Genomic DNA, 26,025 nt, shown 5'->3' with positions numbered 1-26,025 from the left:
AAATGCGCCAAATATTGCAAAGGAGATGTCATAAGTTGATAAAAAATGGAAGAAGAACATTGATGAAGACAGATGCACTATGTTATAGGTTGAGTGAAAGAAAAATCTCAATGTTGTTGTTGTTTGGTGTTTAGATATATGAATGATATCTAAACTTCTGTGCAAATGTAACACGGATCTCCGAAAACCATGAACGACATATGATAAAAAAAATATATATATATATATATCCCCTTTACATAAACCAACATGCAATTTGGAATTTCACAAGTCCACACTCAAAACATGACAGCAACCAACAAATAAAAGAAATTGACTTGGACAGAAAGCAATAGCTTCACCTTCATTCTTGAGCTTCTTCTGTTTATTTGAATTTGACTCATGACATTCTTTATCTGACAAGGAATCAAAATCATCACTAGTATTAAATTCATCCAACACGGACTTTGGATATCCCACTAACATCTGCGTTTTTGTTGCCATGCCTGAAAACCATGGAGTTTCTTGTTGATAGTAGAATAAGATGTGTGCCTGCTGCTCAAGAACACATTCCTTATTAACCATTGTTACCTGACAAAAACCAAAGAGACAACACAATATCAACGTACACAAAATCCCCTACCGAAATATAATCATAACTTAGCAAAGAAGTCTAAAAGATGTTCTTAATTAATAAACTTTGTATTTGGAAATACTGTTTCTTTAGATTTAAAAAAGACTATGTTGTACAACACTTCTGTCTATTTATCCAGGCAATTATATCATAGCATATGTCACACAGTAGCAATCTATAGTACCTAAAGTAAAAAGACAAATTTGTTCAAGAAAATAGATTTAGAAAAGAGATTTGAAAACTATAAGTTTGTCATCAAAGCTTTACTTAATTTAACAACAAACTAATTGGATTTTGAACATCAAAATCATTCATAGAAAATGAATAAGACAATGGCCAAAGTCATTATTCATACAAATAAAGCTAGAGTCACTATTTCCATTGTAGATAAATGAAATTTGGGCAGTGGTCTAATAATTAGAGCTTATTTTCTGGGAAGACTCGTCAATACCATCATTTTTTTTCTACAGTCTGTTGTGTCTCTAGATCTAGATTGGATAGCTTGCCATTCTCAAGTTCTACCTTTCAAGTACTGATTTATGGCTCACCCTTTAAAACAAAATTCTACCACTCCATTTTATTTTGTTTTGTCAAGAGAATTGGCAGGACCTTCCCATCCTCTGTTTTACATAATCAATAACCATCCTTCAATGATATAAAGAATAACAAATATACAACAAAGGCCAAAGATGTTCTTGTTGCATACCTATGTTCTAGGACTCATCTGACCTTATTGGTGCAAAGAGCTCACCCTGAAAAAATAACATCCACGTGGAATTTAGAAAAAAAATTAAATCAAGCTCCAAGTAAACCAATCAAAATATGAACATCCTTTTAATCAATAAAATCTCTGACTTAAAATAAAAGTGGCCTAGAATTGAATGTTATATCAACCATGTTAAGTAACTAACATCAGGTGAGAAATACAATCCATGCATATTGGATTAGTGAAATAATTGATCTGGTAAAGCTCAAAAACAGATGACTTAGAGCTAAGAAACGCAAATAAATGACTTAGAACTAAGACATGAGGTTGCCCTTTCAACCCTGTCGTTAAATAACTCTTCTTTATGTCACTTACCATTAAACTTTTTTTGATACCAAGTGGAAGTGGTATTGTAACATTAACCTATGATAGTCTGTTTCCACGACTACTTCTCAAGATCCACTCCATTGCCAACATTTGGGGCTAGATAAGATACATGCAAAAACCATCAACATGAAAATCAAATCTACATTCTTGTAAAAAAATTGGAGGAAAAAAATATCCACAAATTGAAACAGACTATAGGATACCTCATTCCTGCAACATGATTATCTTGTCATGAACAATAAAAAAATAAATCAAGAGAAATGTAATTTTTGCCACATTTTGACAATGAAATCTTTTGCATATTCTATGAACAATTGATGAAAAAATCAGCTAAAGCTTGTCAGCAACAGGATTATGGTAAAACATAAAGGAACCGCTCCAAAACATATATAATCCTAAACATAAGTATCTATACATATAAGTATTTATTGAGGACATTGTATTTTGTGAAAATATGGAAGTCAAATATTTGAAATAACACAATTTATGGTACCACTGCCTTATGAAGTCCATTCATTCGAGTATTTACGAAGTCCATTCAGGAATTTATTCAAAGTTCAAAGTTTAAACAATTAACATGTAGCCTAAAAAAACTTAGATTTGAGAAGGAGATAACCCAAAGATGTAGAGTATATATCTCACATCTATATATCCTAATTTCCAGACATTGAAATGACACTTTTTAGCATACTATTGTGAATTTAGCCCAAAATGCTAGAAAAAAATGTTGATGGTTATTTTGCTAATAAAGAAGTTTTATACATGCATTTATTTAAACACTTAGCTTGCAATGTCAAACATATCTAAGAATGTGCACAATACGTTGCATCTTTATCGCTGGTGTGTGAACTTGAGACAACGAAGTCCAACATTAATAGTTTGCCTACAATATGCACTAGCAGAATAGGTGAACAATAGTATTGTAGGTATGTGTTATGAATATATGTATTGAAGGCAAATAAGAGTATGGTTGGAACATTCATGTCCAACCCTTCCAATTTTGCCTATAATTTTCACTGGTCTAATATGTGAACAATAGAACTGTAGGTGTGCATTCTGTATCACTTACCTAAATCCAACACCTTCAGCATATAAATTTCAAAGAATTTGTCCAGAACTAGTAGGTAATTTGCAAAATGAAATAGTTGGCTTGATTGTTTCTGGAGAAGACTAGATTCTTACATTATTCAATGTAAATTCATGACACTTTTCCAAGCTTAGATGGAACAAAAAGGAACCAAGCTAGAAGGTTATTTAAATAATCCTTACTTAGCTAGGGTAAAATGTTAGCCCCTTTTTTGTCAAAAAGCATAAATGTAAAAACTTTAAGAAATTCAGTGAAGAGATTGTAGAAATGTGCTTATCAAACCACTAACGTAAACAAAGCTAAGAAATATTTCTTTGTAGAAGAGATATCCATGGTCAAATTAACAAGAAATTGACCTTTTAGCATAGTTAATGCACTAGTGCTCATGTCGTAGTGTCCCAAGGCATGCTAGGGACTACAGGGAGTGCTCATGTACATCTAGAGAAGAGGTGGGTAGACATCGAGTTGTAGTCAGGAGGAATACAAGTGATGAGGGGTAGATACTTGAGGTACCCAACCTCTTGGATTATACCTTGCTACGGGAGCCCCAAAGAGAGAGTAGCAAGACTGGTGGATGTGGGTAGAGACAGATGCGGATGAAGCAGTAGAGAGTGCTACAGTGCAGGAGTCCCCGGGCAACGTGAGGCTAGCAGGCTGCAATAGTGCAAGCCCTAGTTGCGGTCACAAAGGAGCCCTAGCTGCAATCATGAAGGGAGACCTAGACACAGTCTTGAAGGAGCTCTAGCCACAGTTGAAAAGGAAGCCCTAGCTGCAGTAAAAGGCAGCCCTAACCACAGTCAAAAGGAGGCTTAGCCACAATAAGAGAGAGGCCTAAGACGCAGTCTAGAGAGAGGCCTAAGATGCAGTCAAGAGAGGCATAAAGACGCAGTCAAGAGAGGCCAGATACACAGCAAAAGGAAGGCTCTTATCCACAGCAAAGGAGGCCTTAATCCGTAGCAAGAGGGAGGCCCTTATCAGTCATCAAGAAGAAGCATATAGATGCAGTCAAGGAAGGTCTAAAGCAACACTCAAAGAGGCCCTATCCACTGCAAGAAGGATCCATAAGACAGCAAGAAAGAAGCCCTAGAAGAAACGTGGAAGTCTTATGTTTTTCTGTAGGTACAATGTGTGAAAGAGAGGTTGTTTTGAGTGTTGTTCTTGGGTGCTCTTGTAGGGAGAAGGGCCGAAGTTTGAAGTTTAAGATCACAGCAAGAAGAGGCATTCAACGTGGGTTAAATAGGTTTGTTCTGTAGCTATTCCAGGAAGACTGAAGGGTTGAAAAGAGTCTGAGTATCTTGCTTGAAGCTTCAACTAAAGGATGAAACTCAACTAAAGGATGACTTATCTTAATAAAGTTCATGATGTCCTTTTACAATCATATACTTACGAGCTTACCCAACTCTTATTATTGGGACTTATCCGAGTGTCCTGATAGGTGGGATATAGAGGAAAAATACGATATCCCTTTCTCCATTGCATTCCTCCCACCTTGAAAATCAAAAGGGGACATAATGAATTTCATATACACATATTAATTAGATATATATTCCCAATCTCTTTCCATCTACTAGTTGTGCCTGCTTGAGCTAGGCTCAAGCAATTAGTCAATCCAGAGCATGCATATCCCTACTTATTCTCCACATGCCTCTAGGTGGATCTCTATTCCTGTAGTGCCAGTAAAAGGGTTTGGGTATGGTAAGAGTTGCTAGCTAGTTTTTTGAACCTTTGAATTTACATCTATTTTCGCCTGGCCTTACCCTACTCTCATCTCTATGTATTCTCAAATTAAACCAACTACACAGTCGGAAACTTTGTTCTTGTGTGGTATCTCAAAATACTTTTCAAACATAAAATTACAACATACTGTCACAAGGAGACTAATCATGGTTTAATAGATCAAACTTGACATATTACATTAACAATTTCCTTTTACGTGATGCCAGTCTTCTGCCCAGGCCTTGGAACCATGCCTAAAGGGGTGTACTACATGACCAGGGGTTTACACTGCCAGTAAACTTAATTATAACTAATTATGAGAACAAGATAACATTTTTTATATACTAGATTGCTTATTTAAAGATTAGCTTCCTGTATGAATTACAATGCACTGATAGAAACAGAGATAGTTTCCAACAACAAGCACCCAAAAAAGCAGCAAAAGTCATAGGAGAAACTTATTTCGCTTCTTCGGTGCTGGTCTTTGAGGACCTCCACCACCATCATCACTTCCACATTCATCCTCCCACACCTCAAGAGTTGCAAGTACCACTCTGCCCCTGTTTCTTGAAATCTCTCTGATAGGAGTCTCTGCAGCCTTCTCAAAACAAGGAATCATAAGTGGATTGGTTCTGTGAGGCATCAACTCCTCGCCACTTTCAACAGCTTCCATAATCAACTTCCAGTTTTTAAAATCAAACTGAAAAACAAATTGGCTGTAAGAAGCTTCTCCAGATGCCATTTTTGTAGCTTTGGGAGCATTTTTGGGGACAACAAAATGTTTTCCATTTTCATCGACATTTATTTCAACTCTACCATCCTTTACTAGAAATGATAACACAAAGATGTTTTCTACTGTCTGGGAAAATGATATTCTATTTAGAACCAAATTCTCTAATCTAGCTTGCTTTTGTTTTCCAAAAATGTTAAATATGCTTGCCATATTCTTCTCTGTTTCTGATTTTTCATCTTCCGGGGACTCTTTCATTGCTTCAGGTCGAGTGCTTTCTGTCGGCTTAGTCTGTTTTCTCTGTACTATAGCTTTCCTTTGCTTGGGTTCATTATCCATTGGTCCAAGCATAGTGCAAATTCCTACCACATGCTAAAAAACATAAGCAGCTGAAAGCCCAATATTTCTCCATGATATTTGGGTTTGATCATCATTTCCCTCCAAAGACCTGCTTCCATATGCCTAGTCACTATAGTTTCTTAGAATATCACTACTAATAAAATCAACTGGAGTATCACCATCATTGTTTTGTGATCTGTTAACAGTAGCGAGGAGTGTGGATGTGAGATCAAAGAGTGTATCAACAACTGTAACTTGCTCACGAGGTCTCTAAACAAAATTGTGAAAACTTTCCACTTTGCTAATTATAGCCTCAAATTTACCAAATTCTGCTTTTAAAATCTTTTCTCTCTCCTCAGCAATCGAAGTCTTGAGGGGATGATAATGGTACCTTAATATACAGTGTTGCACCATACTCTGATTGTTACCACTGCATGCAATAGCATCTTCTTTCTCTCTCAGGGGTTTACTATGGCCTTGTTGTGATCCTTTTACCCCGTGAGAGGAATATTCCAGTGTCCGACTCAATGTTTCTTCCTCTTTAACTCTAGCTTGGGTATCAATCCCTCTACCCATCCTTTTTATCACCTGCTTTTGGAGTTGATAGAAATGAAAATATTCAACCAAAGTTGGAAGGAAGGGCTTGAAATTGAGATTTCTGATTGAAGAATTGTCGTGAAATGGAAAGAGAGCAAGAAAAGATTTTCGTGTTGCATTGAAATGAGGGAGGGCAGGGAGTTGTGATTTCCCCTACCCTGAGAAGTCTACTTTGTAATAGAAGAGGGATGAAGGCCCACTACAGTGGATATAAAGTACCAAGACATACGCATTGTTGAATGAAATGCATAGGTGTAGTGTGCCAATTAAGCGTGAGGATTGGGAGAAGTGACACATGTGGGAGAGTGACCATATTATTAAAGAATTGTTTACATTGAGGAAGGACACCATTTGAATATGGTAAGAATGTCAATTCTAACGTGGAGAGTTTCCAACACCACTTTATCATCTACATGAAGGAGTTTACAATTTGTATAGCTTTGTCTCAGTCCCATGGTGAATATATTAGTGTGAGGATCCACTGTTTCATGATCCATATGTTGGATGCTTTGCTGAACTTGAGCTTTATAAGGAAATCTCTTTAGATATCCAGAACATCTTAGAAATTTATTTGAACAATTATTGTCTTGCAACAATGTTTATTGATGATAAATTGCTTGGTAATGTACACATGCATAGAAGAGTGTGACTGATGGCATGGATACTCGGCCTTTCAGGTCGAAATGGCCACCTCTAAAGATAATATTTGGAATATCCTTTGAGCCTTTCTTTGAGATGGCATCCAAGAAGTTGGAGTGAAGACATCAAGGAACTCTATATTTTGACATATTCCAACTGAATCGCCAAACATGCAAGAGAAACTAAAACCAGGGGTTATATAAGTAATAGCCCCAGTGTATGGGAAATCCAGGCTTTTAGAGGAATATTTCCACATTTAATAATTGGATGAGGATGAATATTTATGTTACACTATGTGTTGTTATTGATATGTTTGGACATTTTGGGTGAACACTTGGCCCATCTTCAAGAACATCCAATAACATTCGAGTCCAAGACAAATTTAAAGAGATCATCTATCAAATTAGTTGTCCAGCTATGAAAGACAATCAAGTTTTGGAAGAGATACATCGTAGTACTATCAAAGAAGATTGTAGACCATGTTAGAAATGGATCAAAAAGGTTTTCAGAATGTCTGCTAAAATTTGACATTTAGCATTGTCTTAGCATTTTCTTATCAACTTTCATGGAGACAAAAGGTGACAGGAGAAACTTACACAATAATGGCGGCCACTAGAATGAGAAACACAATGAATTAGCAAAATGGAATTTGTTGCTATGATGACACATGGGAAGATACTTATTACTCTCAACGTGGTTGTACAGGAAAAATTGTTTTTGCCTTTGAGTATAGTTGATATATCGTAATGTAGTGGTTGTTTCCCTGCTGCAATAAAACAAATATATATCCATCTCAAGGTGAAAGAATAACACCAGTATACCTTCGAATGATATGGGCTATGTGTTGTGCTCAATAGATAGGAAAGTCTCTATCGGCCATAGTGCGATGAAGCGATGGGTTCAGGTTTCCGTGCCCGTGCTGTCAAAGTATATTGATACAAGTGATGAAAAAACATATGTTCAATTCCCTGGAACATATCTTATTTTCATTACTTGTCCACGATAAATCCACAACCATAGTTGAGAAATGTAATCAAAAGAAAATAAATATGTAGTTTATTTAAACAAATGTGGCATGAGCGGAAACATATGCCTCAAATTACAAAATGCAAAAGTCAAATTTTTGTATAAAAGTTTTAAATTAAAAAAATTTCAAACAGTTGCCAGGAAGTTTAACGAATGCAACTGCCCATCACTCACCTAATGGCCATTCGAGGAGGGTCAAAGCCATCCATCAATATGAAGAGATCTATAAAAACAAACAAGGACTTTGAAGAAGGGATCCCTAATTTTTCATACCCAAATGTTGCCCGATTATTGAGTAAGGGCCTGATGAGTTAGTGAGGGTTTCCCTTTTGTTTTTGTTTCAATCTATTTTCATGCTTAAATTTTTGCTAATATGATGTCATTGGTGGACCTTAATATATGACGTTGCACCATACTCTAATTTGTTGAAAATAGCAACAAGAAATGCTAAAAATAGAAGTGCTAAAAATAGCACTGCTATAAATAACAGTTTGGGTACCAGTGCTGGATTGAGCAACAGGGAATGAAAAATGGAAGTGTTAAAAATAGCATTCTATTTTTAGCAGTTCGGGATAGCTTCCTATTTTAGTTAGTCCCTGAACTAAAATAGTGAAGTAAAATTCGAATTTGATCTTAGCAATTGTTTGTAAAATAATTAATTAATTCATCTTGAGTTAATTAGTTAAGGAAACTCAAACATGAAGTCTATGTGTGGACATGCAATAGTTTCTCCATTAATTGAGAAATTTATCCATCAGTTAAAGGATAAGGATGAGTTGTAGTTAGTTCACTTAGTTAACTGAGTCAAGTCCAGTTAGATTAATTCAAACAATTTGTTGAATTAATTGTGAGTTCAGTTAGTTAATGTTTGCATGTATGTAACTGCTGCACTTCAGATAAATGAATATTCTCTCATAAATAACTCATGCATGTTAGTTCTATCAGAGACCCAGTTGAGATCAGAGGAGGGACAGTGTACTATCAGTTGGATGAATTTTTCCTATAAAGGAAACTCATCCATGTAGAAGGAATTATCTCCTTCAGGATTGCGCAGTTAGATCAAAGGTTAGTGAGTGTGTGAAGAGGCCAATTCACACATGTGGCTTCACTGGACCCCAAGGAAAATTGCACAAAGAAATAGGAGGCTTGGAGGGCAGAGGAGAAGGTTTGAGAGAGGCCTTTGACTGTCTATGAGTAGCAGAGGGATTGCAGAGAGAGCAGGATAGCTTGTGAGCTGATTCTTTTTGTAATCCAGACTATATTTCCACTTGTATGATAATACAGAGTTGGGGTTTTAGGCTGAGGCTTTCCCCGTGATATTTCTTTTGTGTTATGTGTGATTGCTTCTCATTCTCAGTTATATGTTTTCTCATTGATCGTGCTCAAATTGATGAAGCTTCCGCGAAGTGTTGTAGAAGTAGATCTTGTATTGTGTTTTAGTATATTGCATAATCTATTGATCTACAGTGGGAATTTCTACATGATTGTTACCACTGCATGTAGTAGCATCTTCATTCTCTCTCGAGGGCTTACTGTGGCCTTGTTGTGATCCTTTTACCCCACGAAAGGAATCTTGTAGTGTTTGACTCAATGTTTCTTCCTCTTTAACTCTATCTCGGGTACCAAGCTTTCTACCCATCCCTTCTATCACCTGCTTTTGGAGTTGAAAGCAATGTAGAAATTCAACCAAAGCTAGAAGGAAGGGCTTGAAATCTATGTTACTAGAAACCAGAAAGGGGAAACGAAATGAGAAATGACAACGAGACGAGAAACGGAGTTTGGAGATTTCACATTCAAGAAATGAGGAGAGAGAAAAACAAGACAAATATGAAACATACAACCAAGCATTTGTTTCACATTCAAGAAACAAGGAGAGAGAAAAAACAAGAAAAATATGAAACATAAAACCAAGCATTCATCATTAACATTCTCAAATACTATGGTTCATAGGTAGTTGCTCATAGGCTTTAGCTGCTCACATTGGCCATTCCTTAATACTTATAGTGATCAACAAAGCTTCCATTTCTCACATAAGCCATTCTTGAATACCCATGTTTGATCCTCTAGGCTGGCAAATACAATAGTGAAGAAACACTTGGCACCGAATTCAAGTTTGATTTAGCCTTTGCATTTTCCGGATGAGTACATGATCTGATCCCACATACATTGTATATATTCTTGGATGTGATATGAGTGGACCTCAAATTTGGGATCTATTGTATCATTTTCCACACAGTTATTGGGTTATTGTTTTCATGGTTGGGTAACAAGATGGTGAAGATTGAGTTGATCTCCATTGGATATAGAATCAAAAATAGAGGGTTGTCTCGAACTATTGCCACTTGCAAAACCATAAATACTACAACATGTGTTTGAAGACAAAATCTAAAGAGAAAACTTTAAAAAAATTATCTTTAATCCATTATAATAGAAAACTAATCTTTATAATAATAAAAATAATATATTTTAAAAGTATAGTTGAACTAGATATTAAATTTCTAGTTTGTGAGAGAAAAAAAACAACTAAATTATTTAACTACTAATTTATAAAAATATATATAAAATATCTATACACATTACTAATTTATAAAATAGATTTGATCCCTTTAGGGTGTTGGTATATCCGAAATTAAGATGGATCTAGGCTAGTATATATTATTTACCATAATTATTGTTAAAGTGTATAATGGCTATCTCATATTTGTATTTGCATTGATTAAATGATTATTATATGTAGTCATGTTTTATATTAATTATTTTAATGCATCTTATATTTGGTTTTGTATAGTAAATTTATTTTTATGTTAAATTTTAATAGTTAAATTTAGATATTCTTTCTTGATATTAGTTATTTTTTATTAATTTTCATTTTATTATGTTGGATCCATTAAAATTTGCTATGTGAGTCAATATTTCCAATTAACAAGTGTGGTTGATCAATATAAATAAGTGAAATAAATTATTAAATTGTGATATTTTTAATTTCTACTTAGTTAAATATTATATATAAATATCACTTGTGGTTATAACATACCAAACCATTCATTTTTAGTTGTTAAATATGATTATGTTAAAATAACTTTAAAAAAATGTTATCACCCATGGTTAGAACTTACCAAACCATTCTTTTTTAGTCCCTAGATTTGTTTATGTTAAAATAACTTTTGAAAAAATGTTATGGCCAATAGTTTTGTTATATTCCATGGTTTTGTACTTTATATTCATTTAATTTGCTAGTTTTTGCACATGGTTTTGTTAGATTCCATGGTTCTATATTTAATATTTATTTAATGTATTAGTTTTTTCACATCAATTTTCTTTCATAAATTAAAACAAGCGAGAGAGACCTTGAAGTCTTGAAAAGAAATGTCATAATCTAGGTATTTTATTCTAGGCCCCTCTTAATATATTTTTGGTTGTTAGATTTTTGTGCCAAGAGACCCTTTCCACCTGGGGAATATGTTATAATATTTGGCATTTTAACTCAGTCAAAATAAAACAAAATCAAATCAAATAAAAAAAATTAAAATAAAATAAAATTATGTAGTGCATAGTTTTTTCTTGCCCATGATTTTCTCCCATGGTACTCCTAACCCATGGTTTTTGTCCATGGTATTTTTCTGCAATGTAGCCTATTCAAAGGCTAATAACTAAAGCAACCTAGATCCATTTTAATTGTGGATCAAGCGTTGAGAGGATCAAATCTCTTCACTTAAAGAGGTTTGTAGTGAGAGAGAGAGAGAGAGAGAGAGAGAGAGAGAGAGAGAGAGATTTGATCTCTCTTGATGCTCGAGAGAGATAGATCTACGCTGGTTATTTATAAATGAAGAGGAGTATTTTCTTGTAGTAGTAATCCTATTTGTTTTGTATTTAAAATGTATTAAATGATGGATTTCTATTTTGTATTTTGATTTTTGAGACTTGTTTATTTTTATAAATTTACAATTATTTCTATCACTATTTTTATGTAATTATGAAACTTTCCATATTTATCATAGTTGAAATTATGTTTGTATTATAGACATATTAATCATAGCTTGTTTCTCTTAATCTTTATTATTACAAATTACCTAACATAATTGTCAGACCAGGCAGTAACTCCTCAACCAAAAATTGATTCATATGTTATTCTTTCAGGTAGGTCTTCATTATATACATGAGGGAGAGACTGTTCAGTTCATCTCCCGATGACTATTCATATTATTTATTTATCTATTTACATTATATTCACCCAATCCTGATAATTAGGTGTCAACATTCCCCCCTTAATCTGAAGGGATGTTGGTGAGTCCAAGCATCATTCTAAATCATTCAAGCTTTTCTCTTCCAAGCGCTTTGGTGAAGATGTCTGCAATTTGTTAGTGGAACAATGACAGAGATGGATTATTTTGGCCTCAACATGATGTCGAATAAGATGATATTTAGTATTGATGTGCTTCGTTCGATCATGGAACTTTGGGTTCTTGGCCAAATTTATTGTAGAGGTATTGTCAATCATGAGTGGAGTTGATTGTACTTGTTTTACCTGCAAATCTTCAAGAATTTTCCTGAGCCACACAATTTCTTTTGTTGCTTCAGCTGCTGCCACATATTCTGCTTTTGTTGTGGAATCTGTTGGAACTGATTGTTTGCGTGATCTCTAGGAGACAACTCCTAATCCAAGACTCATAACATATCCTGAAGTAGATACCCCAGTTTCTTTGTCTCCATCGAAGTCTAAATCAGAGTATCCAATCAAGCTGAAGTCGTCCACCCGTGTATACTTGATTCCAAAGTCTTGAGTTCCCTTCAAGTACCTTAGAACTCATTTTGTAGCAGACCAATGTCCCTCACAAGGCTTTTGCATAAACCTGGAGAGGATTCCAACAGCAAACGAAATGTCTAGTCTGGTAGTAGTTAGGTAGTTGAGACTTCCTACAAGTTGTCTATACTTTGTTGCATCCTTAAATTCTTTTCCTTCAATAGATGTGAGCTTTAAGTTTTGTTCCATTGGAGTAGTAAGAGGATTACATTCTGTCATGCCAAACTTGTTCAACAAATCTCCAATGTATTTTTTTTTTTAGAAAGAAATATGGACTTCGGATGTTGGGTTACTTCAATGCCAAGATAGTAATGAACATAGCCCAAATCAGTCATTTCAAAACTTTTCCCCAATTCCTTCTTTATGGATGCAATGTAGATTTCATTGTTCCCTGTCATCAAAAGATCATCTACATATACCACAAGATATACAACTATTTTGCCAACTTTCTTGACAAATAAAGTTGCATCATCAAGATCATAATGTTTGAAATTGAGTTTTAGAAGATGCTCAGTTAGTTTTTCACACCACGCTCGCGGTGCTTGTTTGAGGCCATACAAGGACTTCACCAGTTTTCATACTTTATGTTCATGTCCTTTCATAGCAAATCCTTCAAGCTGGGACATAAAAACATTCTCTTTTAGATCTCCATTCAAGAAAGAAGTTTTTACATCCATTTGATGGACTTTCCAATCATTCTAAGCTGCTAGGGCAAAGAGTGTCCGGATGGTAGCCCATTTTGATGTGGGGGAAAAAGTCTCTTCATAATCGACCCCTTCCTTCTGTGCAAAACCTTTTGCCACAAGCCTAGCTTTGTGCTTGTCAAGTGAGCCATCAGCTTTATACTTGTTCTTGTAGACCCACTTGCAGCGAATTGGTTTGGTTCCTAATGGAGAATCAACCAGCTTCCAAGTGCCATTCTTTATGAGGGCATCATATTCCTTTTTCATCACTTCTTTCCATTCATCATGAGAAGCAACTTCTTTGAAGGAAGTTGGTTCAAAATCTGTAGACAAGTTCAATTCACAATCATAAGAAACATCCATATCAACAGGTGAATAGAGTCATCTACATCACCTCCATTTTTCCGGTTTGAATTTCTAGTTCCTGTCTTTCCAACCTCATCAGGATGAACACTTTCAAGTGTCTTTGTCAGCCACTTTGGGGGACCTTTTTCATATGGTCCAGGCTGCTCTGCTGATTGAGTTGGGACTGAATCAAGATTGAGTCTCCCAATTCTGTCAATCACATCACTTAAAGCATCATCCATTGTTGGAGTTTCATGCAGGGGAGAGCATTCTTTAGAAGAAGATTCCACATGTTGATCTAGTATAGGAATCCCCCCTTCAAGATGTGGAATTTTATTATCATATTCCTGAAATGATTTTGCTTTTGCGAATCTATGCAAGCGATCAAGTTGCCGCTCAACAACATTGTCAGTTTTGGGTGATTCAAGAAAAATTACATCTCTAGATACAACAAACCTTTTATTTACTTCATCATAGAAATGGTATGCTTTGGAGGTGTTTGAATACCCCAGGAAGATACACTTACGACTTCTAGCACCAAGTTTGTTTCTATGTACCTTTGGTATCAAGGCATAACAGGTGGAACCAAAGATCCTAAGATGCTTTACCAAAGGAACATGTCCATACCACATCTCATATGGAGTCTTGATTCTAATAGCATTAGATGGACATCTATTCTTTATATATGCAGCACATAGAACAACATCAGCCCAAAACATTATCTTTACATTTTTGAAGAAAAGCATGGATCGTACCATATTTAAGATTGTCCTATTCATTCTTTCAGCTACACCATTCTGTTGGGGATTATAAGGCACAGTTGTTTGATGTTTGATCCCATGTTGGCGAAGATAATTTTCAAATTCATTTGATGTGTATTCTTTTCCATTATCAGTGCGAATAGACCCAATATGAGATTGTGCATCATTTTCAATCCATTTATGAAAATTCTTGAATGTTTGAAAAGCATCAGATGTGTTCTTCAATAAATAAACCCAACACATTTTGGTGTAGTCATCAATAAATGTCATGATATATTTATTTCCATTTGCAGAAGGAACAAGCATTGGACCACATAACTCTAAATGAATAAGTTCCAATTTTCTATGTGCTCTTGAATGTGAATCATGAAAAGACTATTTGCTATGCTTTCCTAGAATGCAAGCATCACATTGCTTAAGTTTCCTAGGAATTGTAGGCAAACCAGCAACACCATTTTTCTTCAACAAGTGAAGGCTGTCATAGTTAAAATGTCCAAATATAGCATGCCATAATAAACTTGATGGAAGTGTACCTTCTTCATGATGATAATTGTATGAGAAATGTTGTGCACGAGCAGAGGTTCCTTGCAGCTTGAGAAGCCTTTCTTCTTCTATTCCCCTCATGACAAGTGAGTGGTCAGATGCTTTTCTTACCTCAAGCTTGCCATCAAACATATGAATGGAATGATCTTGCTAGCAGATGTAGACCAAGGACAGCAAGTTTCTCTTGAGCTATGGGAGATATAGAACATGATGCAGAAGAAAGTCTAGAAGACCAGGCAGTTTAAGCCTGATTGTGCCAAGCCCTGATGGCTTGATTTTTGATTGGTCTATAAAGTATACTGCTCAATCAACATTGTCAGTAAATTCTTCAAAAAAATATTTTCTATGAGTCATGTGGCAGGTTGCTCCTGAATCAAGCAACAAATCATTTTTCCAAGAAGCAAGTGAAGCATTAAATAAATCTTCATTTACTCCAATATTACATTGTGCCACAACATAGTGAGCGGATTCAGGTGCTTTACCTTTGTTTGTATCATCAGTTTTACCAATCTGTTGGATTCTTTGCTACTCAATTTTGTCCCATGGTAGCTTGCATGTAGAGGCATCATGTGATCCATTTCTTTTGCAGTGAATGCAGTGCAAATCTGCCTTTTCTCCTTGAGAATGTCTGCCCCCCCTGCCTCTAAAATATCTTCCTCTTCCTCTTCAACCACCTCTTCCTCTTGAAGAATCTTGAGCAAGATGCTTTTCTTTATGAGCAAGGCACACAACCTCTTCAGAAGATTCAGGGGTTTTCTTCTTTCCAAAAGATTTCTCTCTTTCAGCAAACTTTTTCACAAGAGAGTCAAAGGTGATATCTTTGAGATTTCCATTTGCTTGCAATGACTCAAGATAATTGGAGTAAGTAGGATAAAGTGCCTTGAGAAAAGTGATAAGAGGAATATCCAATTCAACCTTAGTGGATTTGATATCATGCATTATAGACTTTACTTCAGATGCAAGAGCAAGAGGATCATTATTTTGCAGTTCAAGAGTGAAGAGTTTAATCATGAGTTGAACAACTTCAAATGCAGAATGTGAGTCATAGAGTTCTTTCATCTTTTGTAAGGCTTCAAAGGCAGTTGAATATGATGAAATATGGCAACTCACCTCTTCATTTACAGATGTTGTGATTAATGCATAAGCTTTGATGTTCTTGTTTTCCCAAATGACGAGCTCTTTGTCTGAGGTAGGCTATACTGGTTCATTGTCTCCGTCTCTGACACACACTCCTTTCCACAAATCATTGAAAATGAGGGTGTGTTTTATCATCCGGAACCATTCAGGATAGTTCTCCTTGCCAGTGAGAACTATCCCCACCATGAATATGATTGAATGCATTGTAAAATCTGTGTACAGTAGAAAAAAAATCGCTCTTCTAGTGATAAAACAATTTGCACTTGCTGTGTAAAAGGGAAAAAATGCACTGTAGTTTTCAAAACACTTTACTATGGCAGAGTCTTCAAAACACTTCAAATGAAAATTGATTTAAAACATTTCCCAAAGAAACATTTAGATCGGCGATGCACTGACAAAAAAAAAACTTTCTTTTAAATCAGCGCTAGAATGGCAGAGACTAGTAGCATTATCTGCATTAGCATCTCCGACAGCGTTTGCCCTTGCCAATGCCCTCACAGTGCACACAGCAGCTCGCAGGGACTTACATTAAATCTGCGTGCCACCTCTAAAGCGGTTCACGAGGTGGAGTGTGGATCCATTTTGGATATTGTAGTTGGTGAGAATGCGTCCTTCTCTCAACGTCTGGGCAGCGAAGACGAGATGTTGCTGGTCTTCCACATCAATCAACTCTTAACAGTCTTTTTATTCCCATAATTATGCTCCTTTACCCGGTAGCTGCAATGACTGCAGTTATGCTTTATACTCATGCAATGTAATATGAACAGTGACAAATACGGGGAGCAGAAACTTGAAATTCAAATGGAGGTGGATGGAAATTGATATAGTGACAAATACGGGGAGCAACGTATATATAATATATGAAACAGCCACATTTTATTCGTCAGCCCTTTGCAAAAAAAAACACATCGCACCTGTCACATTCATTTCCACAGCCTTCACATAAATTAATTCATAGCCAAAGAACTCTATAAATAAACAAAATTTCTTACGACTCTCAAGAGTAAATAGCCACAAAACTCAAATTAGGAGAATTTCCATCAACCAAGGTCAATTTGACATGATGGATCAATCTCGTCCTTGAACTAAATAATTATATTAGCTGGTCGCATATAGCATGGATAGTTGAAAACTCTCTTTGATTCCTGGTAGCTGATTGCAGCGTATGGAGGGAGAGCCTAGCATTCACGTCGGGTTCACTATTACAAAACATTTCAATGAACCAGTGTATGGTTCAAAAGAATTTTGGCACCTGCGTATAGTGTACAGCAAAGAACTGTATGCATTCAGCGGATAGAAGGCAGAGTAGGAATAACTCTGAGTGAGAGCATGAGTTCATTAGGATAGTTCAATGCATGTCAAGCCAGCATACAACAGCGACTGTGAGGGGACAGAGAGCAGTAGGCAGTGGATAGAGAGCAGTAGACAGTGGGGGTTACAACTATTTTGGGAGCTTGCTCTGATACCATGTCAGACCAGGTTGTAACTCCACAACCAAAAATTGATTCGTATGTTATTCCTTCAGGTAGGCCTTCATTATATACATGAGGGAGAGACTGTTCAGTTCATCTCTTGATGGTTGTTCATATTATTTATTTATCTATTTACATTATATTCACCCAATCCTGATGATTAGGTGTCAACAATAATCTCTCTTATCACCGATGAAAAAAGTATTTATGGGATAAAACTATTAATGGGATGGATAATAGATAATTATTATTTTTTATATATTAAATTAATGTTTTTGGTTGATGATATTTAATATTATAGATAGTCTAATAGTTGATAAAAGTTTCTATAAGATGGTTTTATCAAAATCCTTTTCCAATCATTTGAGAGGTTATAAACCAAACCAATGGCAAAAAAAAATAGTGTGTCCCAATGTTTATATAAAATAATTAATTAACTACAAAAATTAACTAATTATTTAACTACTAATTTATATATATATATATATATATATATATATATATATATAGATATATATATATATATATATATATTACTAATTTATAAAAATATATATAAAAAAACCTTATACATTTAAATTTATAATTTTATATAAAAATACACATTTTAAATATTAGATACAATCACTAAATCCACTTTTAAATAAAAGCAACACAAAAATAACAAAACAAAAAAATTGTAAAAACTTAACCATACACTGCTACACATCAATGGCTACAATTAAAAAAATAACATAGCTTTAACTAATAAAATCCCTAAATAGTCAATGTTGTTAAAGATATATTAAGCATTATTGCAAGGTGTTGTCACTAGGGAGAACACCCAACCTATTTGCAACAAACCTGTTTCGTTAGCACCTAAGCTATATATGGTTGACTTCTAACCATAGACTATGAAAATGCCTTCAAAAACTATCCAGAAAGCAATGCTTTTTATGATTCATGTCGACGTCCAATTGGGAAGAGACCCATATTGCAAATGAACCAGATTAACGTTTTCCATAAAATAGTTTCAAGAAATGAACGGTTTTTGGAAAACCCAATTTCTTGCATTAAAAAACAAAAACTACCATATAAAATAGTTTTTCATACTGTTCCAATTTTTATACCGTTTTTTTTAGAAATGAAAACTTTCGTTCTGTTTCTAGTAACAGAGCTTGAAATTGAGATTTTTGATTAAGAACTGCCGTGAAATGGAAAGAGAGCAAGAAAATCTTTACGTGTTGCATTGAAATGAGGGAGGGCAGGGAGTTACCCTAAGAATTCTATGTTGTTGTTTTTTCCGCTGTTTTCCTGGTGTGGTATACTACCAAACTACTATTTTTGTAATTTCTAGTGTGGTATACTACCAAACTACTATAACAGTTCAGCATATATTTAATATAAATTTCATTGCCAATATAGTAATTGTGGGGAAAAAGTTGGTAGATTGTTTGAAGCAATTGAAATCGAGGAAGGAATTAAAGGAGAGAAAGGGTACCTGTGCAAGTATTTTCTTGGGCTCTTGAAAGAAGACCAAGGCTTCTGATCCTTCGATCATGGTCCAAATTTTCCCAATGAAAATAGATCCATGTTTTGTGAGCAATCCATTGAAGAGATCCTCCTCAATCTTATTTCTCAACGCATCCAAATTCAACCATGAAACAATAAGCCGTTGAAGAGATCCTTCTCAATCGTATTTCTCAACGCATCCAAATTCAACCATGAAACAATAACTGCCAGCGAATTACTGGAACATTTCACGTGAAAATATAAAACAAATTTGCAAATCAATTATAAGAATGGCCATCGATCTAGAAACCCTAAAAATTGATCCAACGACCTGTACCTGTTTCCATATAAATACAAAACAAATTTGCAAATCAATTCTAAGAATGACCATCAATATAGAAACCCTAAAATTGATCCAACGAGTTGTACATGTTTCCATATAGCCACAGATCAGATTGTATTGTGCCCATGGTCTTTCCCTTTTTTTTTCAACTACTTAGCATACATTTCATGTGAAAATATAAAACAAATTTGCAAATCAATTCTAAGAATGGCCATCGATCTAGAAACCCTAAAGATTGATCTAGCGACCTGTACCTATTTCCATATAGCCATAGATCAGATTGTACTGTGCCCATGGTCTTTCCTTTTTTTTTTCAACTACTCAACATTCATTCGAATACACTAAGGCGGGGAAGAAAACTTGTTCTTGTCTTTCATTTTTTTTCAACTACTCAATATTCATTCGAATACACTAAGGTAGGGAAGAAAACGCGACATAATGGTCTTTCCTCTTTTTCAACTACTCAACATTCAATCAAATACACTAAAGGGGGGAAGAAAACGAGGCAAAATGGTCTTTCATTTTTTTTCAACTACTCAACATTCATTCAAATACACTAAGGCAGGAAAGAAAACGCAGCAGAAATTAAATTTTTAATTTGGATGATCGTTAAATTTTTTAATTATAATTATTTATTTTTTTATAAATTTTAAAAACATTATATTTTATGAATATATCAAAATGTATGGAATGTATATTTTCTTATCTTATTGTATACTCATTTCAAAAAATTATATTTTTTATTTTTCAAAATTACAAAATAATTAACCATGTTGTAGGTTATAATTTTAAACAAATTCAAATTTGGATTTTATATAATTAAACAAAAAAACTATAAATATTTTTTATTAATGTTTAATTATCTAATAATAATATTATGGGTTTCCATGTTATTTAAACAAATGACATTTGGTTTTATAATTATTATGTCAAACTTTAAAGCTAAAAATTAACTTTTAACAATGCAATCTTTTATAACCAATTTGGATGTAGTTCATTGTTATAGCAGTAAAAAGTGAATCTCGTGAGTCAATTTGGTTGTAGTTCATTGTGATGGTAGTAAAAAATGACTCTCATGAGCCTGGTCCCACCCACACAGTGGTATAGTTCCACCCAAGGAACCATTGATCGTTCTCCATGAATTAGTAATATTGTACCAAGAAGCACCATAATGTATGGCATTTCTATTTCCCACAATTGAAAAAGCACCATAAATCCTTCCACATGAGCATTTCTCTTCTGTATTGTTGAACTAAACATGGCAAGACTTTCCTGTGGCAGCAATAATTTCCGAAACCCTCATCCCCCCTATCACAATATATCTTAGAATCCGTCATGTTGGAGTGTAGTATCCCTAGTAAGCATATAGGAGTGTAGGGGAACACAACCTCAAAGTCAATGGGAAGCCAAGGGGAAAGGTTTGTGCATCTAAGAGGGATACTTCAATTACATAGATGTGGTTTTCTAAGCTTTTGCATTAATCAAATGTATATTTGAGGGGGAATTCAGCCATAAAAAAATACTTTACTGAATTTGCATACACAAGGGTTGATTCTACTTCGAATTTTGATACTTTGTGTTTACTCACTTTAATGTCATTACATATAACTAATAATTTGCAAGTCCTTGTCTCATTTGATCTCATTTTATTTCAATTGTGAAGTGACTAAGCCTTGAACCCCAAATCCTCATAGCTAAGATTTACAAAGTATGCATTGCCTCATTTCCTCTCATTTTACTTCAGTTAAATGGAGCAACTATGCCTTAGCCCCAAACCCACACAACTAAGCTTTGCACACTACAAAATCCTCTCTCTCCCTAGTATTGCACTTGGTTTAGATATACTTTTTTTAGAAGAGAAGCAATGTCTCACTAAATACCTTACATGTTAACTTATCATCTGATCCCATTACATTTTCCAAGCATTGAGGACATTAATAAAATTTCAAAATTCAATTTCACACTCATTTCATGTAATCACCATGTTCCATCAATTTCAGGTAAACTCTACAAATAAATGTAAGTAAATATTTTGATTTTTTTCATTGATTCTAAATTAGCAAGTGAGAAAACTGCATATGCATCTTTATTTTTAAAGTACAATCATCCAAAAAAACTCATCAAAGACTAAAGATAGGTTAAAACCTTTATGGAGTGAAAAATATTGTTGGTATCCTCCAGAATAACACTACTTTCAGAAGCTGGGTTCAGATTTTACCACAAATGCAAGAACCAAAGTGAGAAGCTTATTTTAAAGTTTTTATAACATGATATATTATAAAAAAAAAATTGAAGAAGCACACAATACAAAAAGTTTTGCATCTAGTATCATTCTAGATAGAGAAAAATACTCATTAGGCTATCTATGACATGAGTAACAATTGCTACCCACCTACTTTAAAAATCATCATGGACATTTAAATATTAAAAAAGGAATTGATTAGGCTACCTATGACTAAATAAGAGTTATTCCCCACCTTTCCAAACTATCATGTACATTTAAGCTATCATATTTTATCAACATCCTTTCTATGATGCAACACGTTACAACTTTCCATTATATTTATGCATTATATGAGTTGATGTACTTGTAAGGTGCATAAATTCCAAAATAATTGTCCAAATACCCATGTTTCCACTAAATTAATTGTTTAAGTAAGAGACACATTTTATTGTAGGAAGCATGCATCAATCAAACACTGCTCTACTCATAGTTTACAAACCCAACCAATTTTTCATACACAAACACATTCAAGACTAATCCACAATAACAAACAATGCTCAAAACAATATTCTTCATCAAACATCTACCAATGCATAAACAATGAGGAGACAAGAGACACATAGAATATGCGATCAACCAGGGCCAAAACCTCTCCAACATGAGAGGAAAACCCAAACGAGATCTTCTTCTTATATAGACTTCAATTGACGAATACGAAAACCATGGCCTAGACCCTTGACTCAATGACCTCTCCAAGACTAAGTCACAAGCCTCCTTGATTCAACTTCCTTATTTTTCCTTGAGTCAATGATGATCAGTTTTCTTCCTTCAATAACTCGACTATCCTTCAAATTCTAGTGCCATGGATCAGATCTGTAGTTCTTGGCCCTCTTGCATAAACCCTAGAACGTGTGGTTGACCAACCTTTTGAACCTTGATCTTCTTCATTTGGATGGTATGAACTCTTATTATAATTAGGCGTGTAACCTTGCTTATCTTCTTCCTTGATTCGACTTCTCGGAAAACAACAAGATCTTCGACCTTTTCTGTAGTAGATAGTTCTTCCTTCCTTCGCACATGTGGATCTATTATCCCTAAAACAGACCCATAAACAACACCAAAATCTTCTCTCTTTGTTTCCTTCTCTTGGTTGGTTATCTTCGCACTTCTTATTACAAACTTACTTAACCAAATTTACTTGTCCGCAAATGGAGGATGAGCTACCCTATATATAGTGTTTTATCCATCAAAAACACGTGCTAGGAAGTGTTAAGGAGTGCTAGGGGAACACAAGGGAGTAATAGGTGAAAATAATGCATGCAAATGAATGATTAAGATTTTGTGACAGGAAGTGTTAGTGAGTTCCAGGTGTGCTAAGGAGGGAGTGATAAGGTATGTTAGGTAGTGTTAAGGAATATTAGAAGCTAGGGAAACATGCCAAGATGTGTCAGGTGCTAGGGTGTGCCAATGCATGCCACGAAGTGTTATGGAGTGCCAGGAAACATAAGGGAGCATTAGTTTCAAATGCATGGAAATGAATGACTAAGAGTGTGTGACAAGGAGTGTCAGCGAGTTCTAGGTGTGCTAAGGAGGGGACAACAAGGTACATTAGGTGGTGCCAAGAAATGATAGAGTGTTAAGGCGACATGCCAGGGTATGCCAATGCGTGTCAAGGTGTGCCAATGCATGTCAGGGTGTGCCAATGCGTGTCAAGGAGTGTTAGGGAGTGAGACATAAAAACAAAGGAAAACTAGTTCAAAATGCATGGAAATGAACGAATAAGAGTGTACGATAGGGAGTGTCAGTGAATTCCAAGTGTGCTCATGAGGGAGTGACAAAGTTATATGCGAGGTAGTTCCAAGGCATGCAAGAGTGCCATGACATGTCAAGGAGTGGTAGGTATGATAGGGAGTGCTAAAGAATGCCATGGCATGCAGGGAATTCCAACATGTGCCAGATAGTGCCAAGGGATTGTTAGACATGCCAGGTGCTATGCCATGTCAAGATGTAAACTATGTTGCTTAGTTGTTTTACGGCCATGGTTAGACGTGAGCCTTGACTTGGTAAATTCTTAAGTGAGATGAGCTAAGATTGGGCATGAGTAGACTAAGATGAGTTATAGGCCATTCTTAGGTGAACAAGGGCTAGTATAGTTGTAGTAATTGTAACTTGGTCAAGATGTTGTAGTCGAGGTAGGACTTGGTTGGTTCCCAAGTCTTAAAACCAATAAGGGTAGTTATGAGGGCATGATAGCTAAGGAGTACTAGGGCATGCCAAGGAATGAAAAGGCATGATAGCACATGCCAGACAATGTCAATGCATGTCGAGGAGTGTTGGGGAGCATGAGGGCATCACAAGGGAGAACTAGGTTAAAGTGCATGGAAACAAACGAATAAGAGTGTCTTCCAGGTGTCCCAAGGACGAAGTGTATTAGGATAATTTCATAATAGGACTTGCAATAGGTAAGCCTATGATTACGACAAGGGGATGGAAAAAGCAATTTTAGACAAAGGGAGACTTTTGTCTAGGGACAACACTATTTTTTCAATGACTTGGTTGGGTTCCAAAGTCACAAAAAAGTAAGGCTATCTAGGAGGGCATGACAACTAGGGAGTGCCAAGGTGTGCAAGGAATGCCAGGAAGTGATAACACATGCTAGAAAGTTCCAAGGCATGCTAGTCATTCCAAGACATACCAAGTACTACGACATGCCAAGAGGTGTCAGGTGCTAGGGTGTGGAGCCAACGCATGCTAGGGAGTGCTAGGGAAACACAAGGGAGGACTAATTTCAATTGCATGTAAAAGAATGAATAAGAGTGTGTGATAGGGAGTGTTAGCAAGTTCTGGGTGTGCTAAGGAGGCATTGACAAGGTATGCTAGGTAGTGTCAGGGAAACACAAGGAAGGACTAGTTTCAATTGCATGGAAATGAATGAATAATAGTGTATGATAGGGAGTGTTAGCAAGTTCTGGGTGTGCTAAGGAGGCATATTTGGACAAATTTTGGGAGGGTTTGGAGAAAATTTTGTGTTTTGGTGCAGACTTGCAATTTTTTGGCAATTTTTTGTCTAGCAGCATAGCGATCTCACGCTTTGCTTCTTCCTTAGGGCTCCAAATGATGTAAAATCAGCATTTTTGGAAAGCTTATGACCCCATCTCAAACCCCATTTTCCCACTTTCCTGGTCTGGGGCTCAGGTTTTGAGAAATTTGCAAAAAAGAGGCCAAAAAACACCTTTCTTTCCCTCTCTTTCCATTTTGTTGTGTACCTAGAGACACCTTGGGAGATTAGCCATATCTCAGCCAAAAATTGGTCATTTTGAGTGAAACAATACTCTAAAGACATCTACACTCTCCCATATTTCTAGAAAATGCTTCCAATTTGGATTTGGACTTCAGAAAGGCACTCACAAATGGCCTCCAACAACTCGCTATACAACTAGAAATTTCTGAGATTTTTGTAAAATTTTCACTCTGTAATTTTCTTGTAATTCCTAGTTTGACTCTGGTAAAAGTCAAAAGGGTGAAGTAGATGAATGTGAGGGGTAAAAGTAAATGTAAATAATGGCTGGTTAGTATTTATAAATTGTTTTGATGTAAATTTGACCTCATTTATGAGAGAGGTTGGAGTCAAAATTAATTGTAGAAGTCGTTTTTAACTTCCCTAGACATTAGGGTTCGGTTAGAACACCTCATGGAACAGTTCCTAGAGTCATTGATTCAACCCCTAAGAGTGGGGTGATGTTGTTTTGGTCTTTATGTATCAATTTCTCAGAGATAGAACGGGTTGGATTTCAGAGGAAAGAACTATTGTAGCTTGTACTTTGACATTTTCTGGAAATCAAAGGACACAATTTGCAACTATTATCTAGGAATTCATGCGCAGTAAGTTTGTGATGCTATTTTTTCTCTATTATAGATTTATATGAAAGATATTAATATTCTCTTTCCATTCATCAATTATTCAATGGGTTTCCTTACATTTTATAAACAAAATTCTTTGCATAAAGCTCTATTTTGATGGAAAAATCATTATGTGTTACTTTATTTCTTGCTTAATGAATTCATGTTTCATGCTCATTAATACCTTTTGCTTCTTCTAAACACTACACTACACCGAAAAACCCTAAGATCCATCACAAAAGTAATTCTACCTTTCTCCTTTTTGTATTTTTTGTTGTAACCCTTTGATCCTCTGACCTAGCTCCCTGGTTTTCCTCCCTTATCCAGCAACAAAACCCTAAATTTTCCAAAACCCTAAAGCTTGGTATGTGATTACCTCTGTCGATCTCCTCCTCAGCCTGGGACATTGTGGAGGATAATAGAGGGCATGAAAACTAGGGAGTGCCAAGGTGTTCTAGTGAATGTAATGTTCCCAAGTCATGGAA

General features: G+C 35.4%; 1 pseudogene; it reads right to left on the bottom strand.

Moving 5' to 3' along the window:
* Window positions 1–4,954: 4,954 nt before the first annotated feature.
* LOC149229285 (non-structural maintenance of chromosomes element 4 homolog A pseudogene) overlaps window positions 4,955–26,025 on the bottom strand; it is a 61,563-nt pseudogene continuing 40,492 nt past the window's right edge.

The sequence above is a fragment of the Pinus tabuliformis genome, chromosome J, assembly GCF_031772625.1.
Source record: "Pinus tabuliformis cultivar Carrire ecotype Pingquan chromosome J, CPIR1, whole genome shotgun sequence".
NCBI lineage: Eukaryota > Viridiplantae > Streptophyta > Pinopsida > Pinales > Pinaceae > Pinus > Pinus tabuliformis.
This window is presented reverse-complemented; position numbering and strand designations above follow the sequence as displayed.